At 39.8% G+C, this 11,933-nt stretch overlaps 1 protein-coding gene across 1 annotated transcript in view; it reads right to left on the bottom strand.

The window, feature by feature from the left end:
- Positions 1-11,727, bottom strand: part of cdon (cell adhesion associated, oncogene regulated) — a 57,569-nt gene extending 45,842 nt beyond the window's left edge. The window contains exon 1 of the mRNA XM_015031398.1: positions 11,298-11,727. The gene's annotated coding sequence lies outside the window, so the exon portion shown is untranslated. The remainder of the gene's footprint in view (positions 1-11,297) is intronic.
- Positions 11,728-11,933: the final 206 nt, after the last annotated feature.

Below are 11,933 nucleotides of genomic sequence, written 5' to 3' on the forward strand. Positions count from 1 at the left end.
GCAAATTTATTGTTTAAGTGTAAACAATAAATTTGCACTTAAACCATAACAGACAGGAAAAACCCCCATAAAACTAGCTTGCTAGCTAGGAAGGTTATGTTAGCATCTAGCTAGCGGTAGCCTCAACAGATTTGAAGACATACGAGTTTCCTGAAAGAAACAATTAAGAAAGAAATGAATAATTTAAAACTACAAAGAACACAAAAGATTAAATGGTTCTTCCATGTCAAAATGTACAGCCTGTGATGAACGCATTAAGATTTTGAATAATTTAAGACATTTTAATTTTAGACGTTTTAAAAATGCATGAACCCTTTGCAAGAGAAACTTGGATAACACTATAAAAAAACAACAAAAAAACCTACTTAAAAATGCCAAAATGGCTCCAAAGCTATGAGATTCATGTAATAAACTGGTAGGTATTTGGGAGAAAATTCAAATATCAAATGAATTTATTACGGTAAAACAATTGTGTTAAAAATGTGTGAAATGTAAAAAACCTTTATTTACTTTTTTAAACCTGTGCAGCAAAACGATGAACATCCAAGCAGCGCAGAGGGTCTGAAACGCCTGTAGAGATGAAACTGCTTGGTGTTGCTTTTGCCGTGTTGTTTGTTGCTCGACAGGCGTGAGAAAGAAAGAACTTTTCAGTCGTCTGTGTGATGAATGGACTCTGAAAGTATGATAAAGCTGAAGCAACGGCTGTAGATCCATGGAGAGGAGGATTTATGTGACTGGAAAACTTGAACCCCCACAAGCAGACGGCTCAACCAAAACAAACACGCAGAAAAAAAAAGAAAAAAAGTTAAAATATAATTAGTCTTCTTCACTGAATCCACAAATCTTTTGCAAACAAACCAGCTGTCTTACAAGCCTGAGGACCTCAAGATAAATACTTGCTCCTAAACAGAAAGTGTGAACACTTTATTTAGGCTGTCTAAATGTTTATCCGTCTCCATTTCTAGCATGTCTCGCTTGTTGTGCGTGCGGCGATTACAAAACAAACTCAGAGGGCGATAAATCCACACATCTGGCCCCTAAAATAAAGACGGAACTCCTCGGAAACCCGTTTCTGATGCGAGAGGAGTTTTCTGCGGAAGAAACAACCACTCCAATCACTGCAAAAAAAAAATCCTGCCAAATATTTTTGGTCTGGTTTCTGGTCCAAAAGTACACTAAACATAAGAGAAAACTAACTTTAATATTCATGAAAAAGCACTAGAGAGATTATTCAGTTATATCATCGGGAGAGGGTCTTATGAGTGAAATAATCTGGAACTAGTTCTATTCTTATTCACATTTTGCACATTTTTTGGTTTCTACTGCTTCTGAAAACATTCCAAGTGTTTTAAAAAGAAACACCGATCTGGTTTTTGTTTTGGCAGTAAATTAATGTTTTTTGGTGTCTGGAAAATGAGCCATTTCAAAAACCGAATGCAACGTCACAAACCAGCAGGAACTACAGGTCACCCAGTAACCACAGACCGTTACCTAGCAACCAGAGTGGAACGCCGCCCGTCACCTAGCAACCCAAACTGAGTTCCAGCACATTCAGTAAGCTGGTTTCTATATGCGCTGTATAATGGCTGCTGGAACAGACAAGGGTTTAGCTGCTGACTTACAGTCGTTTTGTGTTGATTATATTCCTGTCCTAACCTGTTCTAGGAAGCATAACGGGTCGTTACTTATTTGAAACAAGCTCTTGTATCCTGTAACTTGTAAGTTGGTTTTGTCTCGTTTCAAGGGTTCTAAAACATTTGCACGAGAAACTAGACCAAAAATACTTGGTAAGACTTTGTGTTTTCTCAGTGCAGAACAAGCCTGAATTAGATTATTCTGCTCACTTTAAATATCTTTTATAAATAGGGGTTTCTGCTGCTCCCTGAAGGGCCACATGTTGGTGGAGGGGAGGCCCAAAATGGCACCCGCAACCACAGAACCAGAGGCAGGCAGCAGCGGTCTCCACGCTGCCTCTCGCTCTGATCTGGGAGGAAAACAGCCCTTCAAACAAGAAGCCTGTTTGTCAGCTAAAAGGGGAGAGCCAGGCCCTGCGTTGGCCCTTAATATAGTCTCGCTGATCTGTGCGTCGGCTTCTAGAGCGGCGCAGGCATTCCTGTCCCTGCCGAAAACCCGCCCCAGTCAGATGGGACTCATTGGTTCGGCGTTTTGGGAGTAGAGCGCTGCGGTCGCTCGCGGGTTTCCAGAAGGGGGAGGCGGGTGGGCGGGCGGGCTCCTGGGGGCCTCGGCGCTGAGGTGACGGACCGACTGAACGGGGTCACTTACAGGAAGGGAAACAGAAATGAATACTGCAAACAGGAAAAGCCAAGGGATGCAGCAGAAAGAAAAATCGCTTCACATCTCCTCTGGTTCACAAGTTCAGCGCCAGAGTTTCTCCTTCCTGGAGGGGAGAAGTCAAGAAAACGACAGAACAATGGCAGCCATCGGTCTTCTTTTGGACGACTTCAGTTTGAAGAACCGCAAAGTTTGGGTTAAGATCCGACCAACATAAAAACACGGGAAAGAGACAGTGGACCCTCTTTTGGTACTAAATGTTTTATGTATCAGGGTATATTAATGAAAGATCTGGTCTTTACTAAGCCTTAAATGTATGAAATCTAGAGAAACAACTAATGATTATTTCAGTAAATCAATTATTATGACGATAAATCGGAAAAAATTTTGGGCTAAATTGGCACATTCTGCACATTTCACCTCAAAACCTTTTTATACAATATTGGAAATACATTAAAAGAGGCAAATAAACTAAATTATTTCCCATTTCAAACAGGGCATCAAATGTATGTAATCTAGGGCTGCAACTGACGATTATTTTAGCAAATCGATTATTCAGGTGATTAATCGATTAATCAGACAAAAAAAACTGTCACATTCTGCAGATTTTTCATTTTTATTCAATATTAGAAATACATTAAGAGGCAAATAAGCAAATACATTTCTTTTTAAAGAAGAAATAAACATTTTATTGCCTAAAATGCAATAATATAGCTTTCCATTGGTGAATTTGAAACGAGTGAAGCTAAAATTTTGCCACTTGTTGAGTTTTGTGTAAAACATATTTAAAGACAAAGTGTTTTTATCCTGAATGCAAAATGTATTTGCATTTTGTAAAGTTTTGGCTTAAATAATGCCATCAATATGAGTAGTATCTGAATTTGCCAAGAAAAGGCAAATAACCTTTTTTTTAAAAAAACAAAACAAAACAAAAAACAAATATTTGTACTCCAGTCAATGATTAATCGATTGCTTAGATAGTTGATTTCAATAATTGATAAATCTTGATTAATCATTTCAGACTTAATGTAAGTAACGCAAGGCGTTAAAATACACAATTAAATGCAGACAGTTAACGATTAATTGATTACTAAATGATTATTTCAGGCATCGATTAATCGTTTCAGCCCTCCTGTAATCTAACCTGTAAACGGATGCATATATCAGCACTAGCATCGGGATTGGTGGATGTTTGTCATTTTTTTAAACATCTCAATATCGGTCCAATAAATAAAACTGTATCGATATTATCAACCGATATTTATTTCCATTTTATTCGTTTCTGGAGGAGGAAGTTGGTGTCATTTGTCTGGCCATGTGACAATGAAAATGACTGGGACTGTTTAACTTCAGCAGCGGTAAAGTCAGAGCTGAGGTATTTTTTCAACCCATATCATTATTCAGGTTTGGACTTTGACTAAGCCAATGTAGCTCCTCCAGTTTGGGTCAAGCTTCAGTCATCAGACTCAAATTTGACTTAAATTCACATACAGAGGAGCTTGTGGTTGATTTTTAGTCTGCCTAGCTCCTGCTGCTGATTAAGCCCACATCATCAACCTTCCACCACCGTGCTCGACATCTGATGACTGGAAATAGTTTTTAAAAGTCCTAATAACCTCTTCCAGATCGATGATGTCTTTGCAGTTTGCTAACCTTTGTTTCCAAAGTAAAACCTGTTGCTTTTATAGAAAGTCAAACTCATGACAACCAATTTATAAATGCAGCCGATTGGTACCAGAGTTTAAATGGTGAACTCTATGGAAGCAGTGGGGGTGTACTTAGTTTTCAGAACATATTTTCCCTCTCTGTTTAATAAATATTGTCAGTAGAGAATCTGCTGCAGTGTGGACTAGATTTAAATGTTTATAGAAGCAGATAACTTTTATTCTGTCCAGAAACATAAAAGAGGACAGATTTCTATTTGCCAATGGTAGTAAGAAGAAGAAGAAGAAGCAGCGGCTGCAGCAGCAGAAGAAGAAGAAGAAGCAGCAGCTGCAGCAGCAGAAGAAACAGCAGCAGCAGCAGAAGAAGAAACAGCAGCAGCAGCAGGAGCAGCAGCAGAAGAAGAAGCAGCAGCAGCAGCAGCTGCAGCAGCAGAAGAAACAGCAGCAGCAGCAGCAGCAGCAGCAGCAGCAGAAGAAGAAGCAGCAGAAGCAGAAGCAGCAGCAGTGGCTGCAGCATCATCCCCCACTGCGTCAACTAAAACGTTCCTGGTGCATTTTCATTATCTAAAGCTGCCTGGATGGTTTATTCTTCCTCATAGCAGCTGTGTGTGTGGTACTGATCCACATTCCCTTATCATGCTGGGAACACACACACACACACACACACACACACACACACACACACACACACACACACACACACCAGGAGCCTGTATTCCCACTACATTAACACAAACGAACCCATCTTTCAGAGAAGAAGCAAACAGTTTGCCTCCGCTGCCTTTCAGTGGCTGCCTCCCAACATCTGTTTCTGCTGCACCAAAAACTGTTTGTTTGTTTTAACAATTACGGCCCGATGTTTCTCATTTCATTTCTCCAATCTCTTGAAAGCCATTACCCGGTTTCAGGTCCTTTTCTGCTCCAAACTTTCAGAAACTCGATCCAGTCATTTGTTGGGAACAGGCGGTCAGAGGACGCCGCTGACATTTCAGGGAGGGTCGGTTCAGAGGAAGCCCACGGGTCGTCTGAAAACCCGACTTAGAGACTCAACGCGAAGCTGTTTGGATCGTCTGTCAGACTCAGATGAGGGCGAGGGAGGAAACACTGCAGAGTTTTGAAGGAGAGAAATGTGTTGTCCAGTTAAAATAACTACGCTGTGAGTTCTGAGCCGATAAGAAGTGCTTCTAATGACAGAGACACGTAAACATTCAGCTACTGCTTTCACCCTCAGGCCACCGCTCACAGTCTCAAAGTTGGTGCAAGTCACCAGCACATTTTTCCCAGCGACCCCCGTCTCAAGGCTGCTGGGTGTTGTCAATCAGCACCCTGCCCCGCTGCCCAACGCTGGCCGTCTGAAACGACCCTCAGGTTCAGGTATCGCTCACCAGTAGCTAACAGAACCAATGTCAGCATTAGAAACCAGTTAGGGCTGCAGCTAACAATTATTTTAAAATCGATTAATTGATTACTCTAACGATTAATCAAATAAAATTTACACAGCTTACAGCTTTCTCGTTTAAGCCTTTTCTATTAGAAATACATGAAAAGATGGAAATAAATAATTCAATTTGTTTTTTAAATGAGAAAATAAACATTTTATTGCTTGGTAAATCCGAACCCAGTGAACCTAAAACTAAACCACTTAAAGAGTTTATTTATCATATTTAGACAAAAGTGTTTTATCTTAGATGCAAAATGTATATATATTTTAACAGTTTTGGCTTTAGTACTGCTCTGAATTAATTTATTTTCTCATCAAGAAAATAGTCCATATACCCCAGTTAACGATTAATTGATCAATGAGTTAGTCTGTGATTATTTAAATAATTGATTAATCACAATTATCTTGATTAATCACAACTTGACTGATTGTTTCATCTGTACTTTGATATGGCAGCTAATGAGAAAAAGCATCAAAAAAGATGATTTGTTCATTAGGTTGGTGATGTGGGTTAACAATTAATCTGGTTGATCTGATTAATCTGATTAATCGTTTCATCCCCTGGTGGGATGAAGCAAAGTATAAGTACTCTGTTACTGCACTTAAGTACATTTTTCATGTATATGTACCTGTGGGTACTTTAGACTTTTCTTAATTTTACATTTAGGGTGTTTTCACACCTGGCCGTCTGGTAGACTCGGCTCGATTGGGGACCAAAATTACAACATTGGTTACATTTTAATCTTACTTTCAATACTGATTATTTTTAAAAGAAAGTACTTATTCAGGTAAAATATTCATGTGGTACTTTTACTAGAGTACACTGTTACCTGTTTACTTGTACTTTTAGTTAAGTACACTGTTTCTCCCCAGCACTGTTAGAAACTACAGCAGCGTGACTCAATCGCAGAGCAATGAGAGGCGTCAGAAGTTCAAACCACGCCGGGTTTTTAAGTTTGGGAATGACTGGCTGGAAGCCATAAAACAAGCCTCTAAATTCCTCTGTGTTGTAGCTGAGCTCACTGCCCATCAGAGATCAAGTTCCCCCTCTTATTAATTAAATGGATCAACTAAGAACTCCAGACACTTCAGTAAATAAACAGGACGTACTCTGATGCACTGCTTGTAAACATAATAAGATCATAAGGGTTAAGGAGATGATGAACGACAACCACCTGAAATCTTAAAGGGGCAGTATGAAGAGTTTTCCAGGCGCATCATGTTATTCTACAGGACAATCACGTAACTATGCGTTTCATTCAGTTATAAAAAAGCTGTATGCATGGGGGCGCTGTGGTGGCGCAGGGGCAAAGCACAGACCACATATTGAGGCCTTAGTCACGCCAGTGGTCGCAGGTTCGACTCCTGACCTGCTGCATGTCTTCCCCTCTCCTTCCTGTTGAACTACCTTCAAAATAAAGGCCACTAGAGCAAACAAAACCCTAAAAGAAAAGCAGTATATGTCAAGCATAACTTTAAAAGAATTAATTTAATATCTGATGCCTTGAAATTGGGCCTCTGTCTCTTTAAGAAGCTCCTGCTCTTAATGACGCTTCACCTTCAGCATGTCATCACAACAATGCTCCTCATTATGCCATTTACAGCCAATCAATATGCAGTTGATAGATAAACTCAAACATGCATGAAGGAATCAAAGCAGCAACATTAGGTTTGTTTTTGAAGAAGGAATAACATTATAACAGCATAAAAATCAGAAAAGTTGATTTTGCATCAGATTCAAAACTACAGTCTCTGACAAGAAAACTGGAGCATATTTTTTTCTCTTTCATGAACTATTTTCTTTAGCATACACAAATAAAAATCAGAAACTAATCAGCCATCCAGACGAAAACCTGAACTCGGTCCTAATTGGTCCATTTCTATGAAGAGCAGTGAAGGTTCTTAAAATAACGGCCAGTTTCACAAGCTGCTGTTGAAATTGACGCCATAATAAAATAAAGAAGCAAAACACAATTTGGAAAATTCAAATCCATTCACACTGGGACAAGCATTCAGGTTTGCCTAATGGCTGGAAAAATTAAGAGAAATTATCAGTCAGACTCACTGATTTACATCTTAAATCATTTGTGAGAATAATGTCACCAGCTAATTGTTAGCTGCTCACTGTTAGCATCAGCTTTCAAGCTTCTTGGTGGAATCAACTTATGCCACCATTTCAATTATCAACGAGACTGAAACACATTTTCTGCATCTTGTTACATAGACAGAGAAAAAGGAACAAAAATTAATAAGATAAAATAAAAAAGATCCAAAATCCAAGCAACGTAAGAAAACCCTGACTGGCTAGTTGTTAGCAGCTAACAGTTAGCATCTGTGTTGCGGATTCTTGTCTGCACTAATGAGCTATTTTACAGTTTCTACAAAGTTTGCGTTTGATCGTCTGAATCTAATTACAGTGATGCTAGTACTGTGAGATTCACTAAATTTCTAATTATCTCTTCATAATAAGGCAAGAAATTCACGAAATAAAATGCTCACGAAATAGCCGACTCTGTTGTGTTGACAGAGTCGGCTAACAAAGACGTCTCATTAGCCTAGCACATGATGCTGGGTTACATAAATACTAGAGTCTCTTTTAAAAAGTTTAATTGTTCGTGCAGAGTGTTCAAGATACCAGGAAGAAAAGAGTAACAAAACGATGACAGGAAGAATTCAAATGGTTTGTAAGCACTGTAAAAACACAGTTAGCATCTGATTCAATCTTAGGGTTAGTTTTCAGTTTGTTCAAGAGTCTGGACTGGATTTGATCATCTCTAGTTTAAAAACTGCAAAAACATTGGCCAGGCTTGATCTCTATAACTCTACATTGATGGAGAACTTTTAAAACTTTATTAAATCTTAATTTAATTTGTGACAACATAAAAACAGGACATTAATGCTGCTTTATTGGCGTTATGACCATGTAAAAAATGCAACATATAGACTTGTCAGAGCTGGACTTCTGTATATAAAAATCTCTATCACTCTGTTTGGAGAAGTTTTAGTTTATTATTGCTGAACTTTTATCTCTCATTTGATACACCTGGTCTTCAGCCTCTAATCCATCACGCATTATTAAAACGAAGAGGTAATTAAGGTTATTATAAAAAAGTGACAATCACCCAAAAATACAGTTTTATTGACATTTTTTCCTTGTTTTTGACATTAACCAAGAAAGGCACAGTCAATGTAAAAGCCAGATTACAACTCACCTATGACCTCACTTCCTGTTTTTTTTTTTTTTTTTACCTTAAATGAAACCTCAGCCATAATTTGTCGTTGCTGGTGTGCATGTGGCTTCTCGAACATTAGAAAAAAAAAATCAAGAGAGCCATTATGAGAGCAGAGGCTGGTATCATTACACATGCTTACATTCAAATTGCCCACTTAACATAGTTTTCCTACAGCAACATGTGTTTATCATTAACGAGCGCCCTAATAGCTCAAAGATTATTCAGGCCCTCTTAATGGCGCGGTTGTGCTTTGTGCGGGTCGGCCTGATAAGAGCCAGGGCCACTAATGGTTTATTAATTCCCCCCAAAAAAAGAGGAAAAAATGCTTTAAAAACAGTTTAAAAACAAAAAAAACTCTGACATCTCATTCAATCAGCGTCACGAAAACTTAGACGTACTGAGGAGGAAACAATTAGACAAAAATACTCAACTAGCTGGTTTACTGGGTTCAGAATAAGGCAGCTGTTGTTGAAATAATTCATTTTTTTTTTTACATTTATCCTGTTTTTCATGACAAAATGTTAAAGTTTAAAAACGTATCTGTACTCACAATTTGTTGAGAGGCTTTCATAGAAGCAAATTTCTATGAACATAAATAGAGGAAAAAACAGCTGCAAGTGAGAAATGCTCAGTAATTTAGCAAAATTATCAAGTCAATTAAGTTAAAGTGAGGTAAACTGAGGGAGAGAAACTAAAAAAAAAGCAAATTACCGGAGAAACAAAAGCACTTTGCACCAAAATGTGATGCTGGACCCAAGAGCCAGCCGCTCTGCGTTGGTCGATAGCGGCGCAGGGATCTGAAAGCCATCAGAAGCGTCTTCCTGTCCCCCAGCCGACGCAACAATGCATGTGCAACTGTTTGAACTTGGGGAGGGATTTTATCTGAGAGCAGCCATGTGTGTCCCACTGACTGCATGTCACGCATGTGGGAGAGAAAGAGACATACTCCAGGTCCAAAACCGTCTCAGGGTGTCCTTCTCTGAAAACGTCCCCCAGACTCCAGCAATGTGGGACAAAAATCACCGTAAATGACGACACGTGTGAGCAAGAGGCTCAGGAATCGAGTGTTTATAATCACTGAGTGTAAGATTTGTTTTAGGAATCTTCCAATTAAATCTCAAACAGATTGGCAAATAACCGTTAAAACTCATGTGAAAACCTTTTTCTGGTCTAAAAAACAAGATTTTAAACCCGTTCCAGTGACTTTCTATGCTTTGAAACACGTTTCCAGTAAACATTCCTGTTAAATTATGACGTCTTCATTGAAGGTAGCGTTCTTAATGCGCTACATTTTGCACCTTTTGTGACATCAAAGTCTGAAAGGATAAAAAGTTTTCCATCTCTGGAGGAGATTTGGGAAAAAACAAACTTTCTGTTTGGCCGTTGTGATGAAATGTAAAGGTAACACTGATGTGTTCAGGGCGACATGTTTGTCCTTTTTAAACAGAAAAACAGCCTGCAGGAAATCTGCTTTCTACCAGGGTGCAAGGCGACTGTTCAAGACTCAATAGTGCTGTTTATGGAATGTTTATTTAAGCTTTTGTTTGTAATTTAGTCGTCCCAGAGAAAGCAGCAAGAAGTTGCATCTAAATTTCAACTTTTTGAATTTGTTTAAAGGACCAAACGCAGATATTGAGGTATAAATGCCAGAGACTCTGTGGGCGTCTTCTCTGTTTATGTGGAGCATGAAAAATACGCCAACCTTCCCCTCTTGATGCTGTGCACTGCCAGTCCGCTGGCTGAAACATTTCCTTTGTGGAAAAGAAAACTAAACTTTATGTTTGGAAACATTTCCCATGGTAAAAAAACAGAGTGTGAAAACTAATGGAGGTTTTGGGAATGTTTTAAAACTAAAGCTGCAACTGGACTGACTACCTGAGCAGGTAGCCTGACTAATTACTCATCATATCATCTTTTTATCAAACTCCAGAAAAGCAAATGACAGCATAAATGGTTCAGATCCTGTTAAACACTTAGAAATTACTCGACAATTCAAACAGGTGTTTGTTTATAAACTAATGGAGGAACACCAATCAGTTTGGGGATGTTTTAAAACTAAAGCTGCAACTGGACTACCTGAGCAGATAGCCTGACTAAATAATCATCAAATATCATAATGTTATCTTTTCATATTCCAGAAAAGCAAAAAAAAAAAAAAAAATGCAAGAATTGTTCATATTCAGCTAATTAAGCACCTAAGCTTCAAACAAGTGTTTGTTTTTCTATTATTTATCTTTAATATTTGCATCAAAAGCAAAATAAAGGCATATTGGAGATGAACATACTTGCTTTTCTGTTTTAAACCATCCGCCAGATCACTTCACGTCATTCCTGATCAGAACTTTTCCAAATCAGCATTATTTCCTTTCAAGATGAAGGACTTGTTTCCAGCAGTGCCGAATCGCAAACATAACGCAGAAAACCAGGCCAGCTCGGCGCATAATGCATGCATTCAGAGGCAGAGTCCATAATGCTGCACCGTGGCTTCATACACAAACTGTGTATTAACTCGGAGCCGAGCAGGGGCGCCCCCGTTCACCAGAGTTAACCAAACACCGCAACCACCGCTCCTTTTAGCGTCACCTTTCTTTTGTTATTCCCACTCAGGCTCCTCCGGCCCCGGTGCGCACACCGACCCTTCTCCCGAGCCCTCTCCGCCTGCCTTACCTCTCTTCCAGGAGGGCGAAAGCTGCGACGCGTCGGGTCCCTCAGCAGCGGCAAAACGCATTATTCTGATCCCAAATCCGTGCGGGGCCCTCCATTAGAAACGGGCTCAAAGTGCGCGGTGACGGGAGGAACATGAGAACTCTCGGAGGTGGAAAGTTTTGTTTTTCTTTAAGACCCGTAAAGCAGCGATTGGCTTCGGCGGCCAAGGTGCGCCAACTTCCCCCAGTCTGGTTCTGGACCTGAGTTTTTCGGGCCGAAACCGCTTGTTCCTGTCCCGTTAAGTGCAACTTCTAAAGCTCCCCGTCTCTACTGCTGCCTCTTCCACACACGCATCTTTGAAGGCAGTCAGTGTCGAGTTGCTCAGCAAATCATGGCAGCGACCAGGCTGCTCGTCAAACCAGGAATGTCCCAGCCCCGCAGCTAGGCACGGCTCCTGGAGAGGGGCGGGAGGAGGCAGGAGGGAAGGAGCTGTGCATTAACAAGTTTTACAATCTAACGAGAAAATAACTTCCTCCTTCCCCCCTCTGAGCACACGTGTGGACATCGTTAAGGAATCGCCTAAGCCAGGGTGTCAAACTCATTTTCATTTTGGCCCTAATCAAGATCACGAATGTTTTCAAGAACCGCGTAACAAAC

This window comes from Poecilia latipinna, unplaced genomic scaffold (genome assembly GCF_001443285.1).
Source record: "Poecilia latipinna isolate Pla-1442-1.1 unplaced genomic scaffold, P_latipinna-1.0 Scaffold205, whole genome shotgun sequence".
NCBI classification, from domain to species: Eukaryota; Metazoa; Chordata; class Actinopteri; order Cyprinodontiformes; family Poeciliidae; genus Poecilia; species Poecilia latipinna.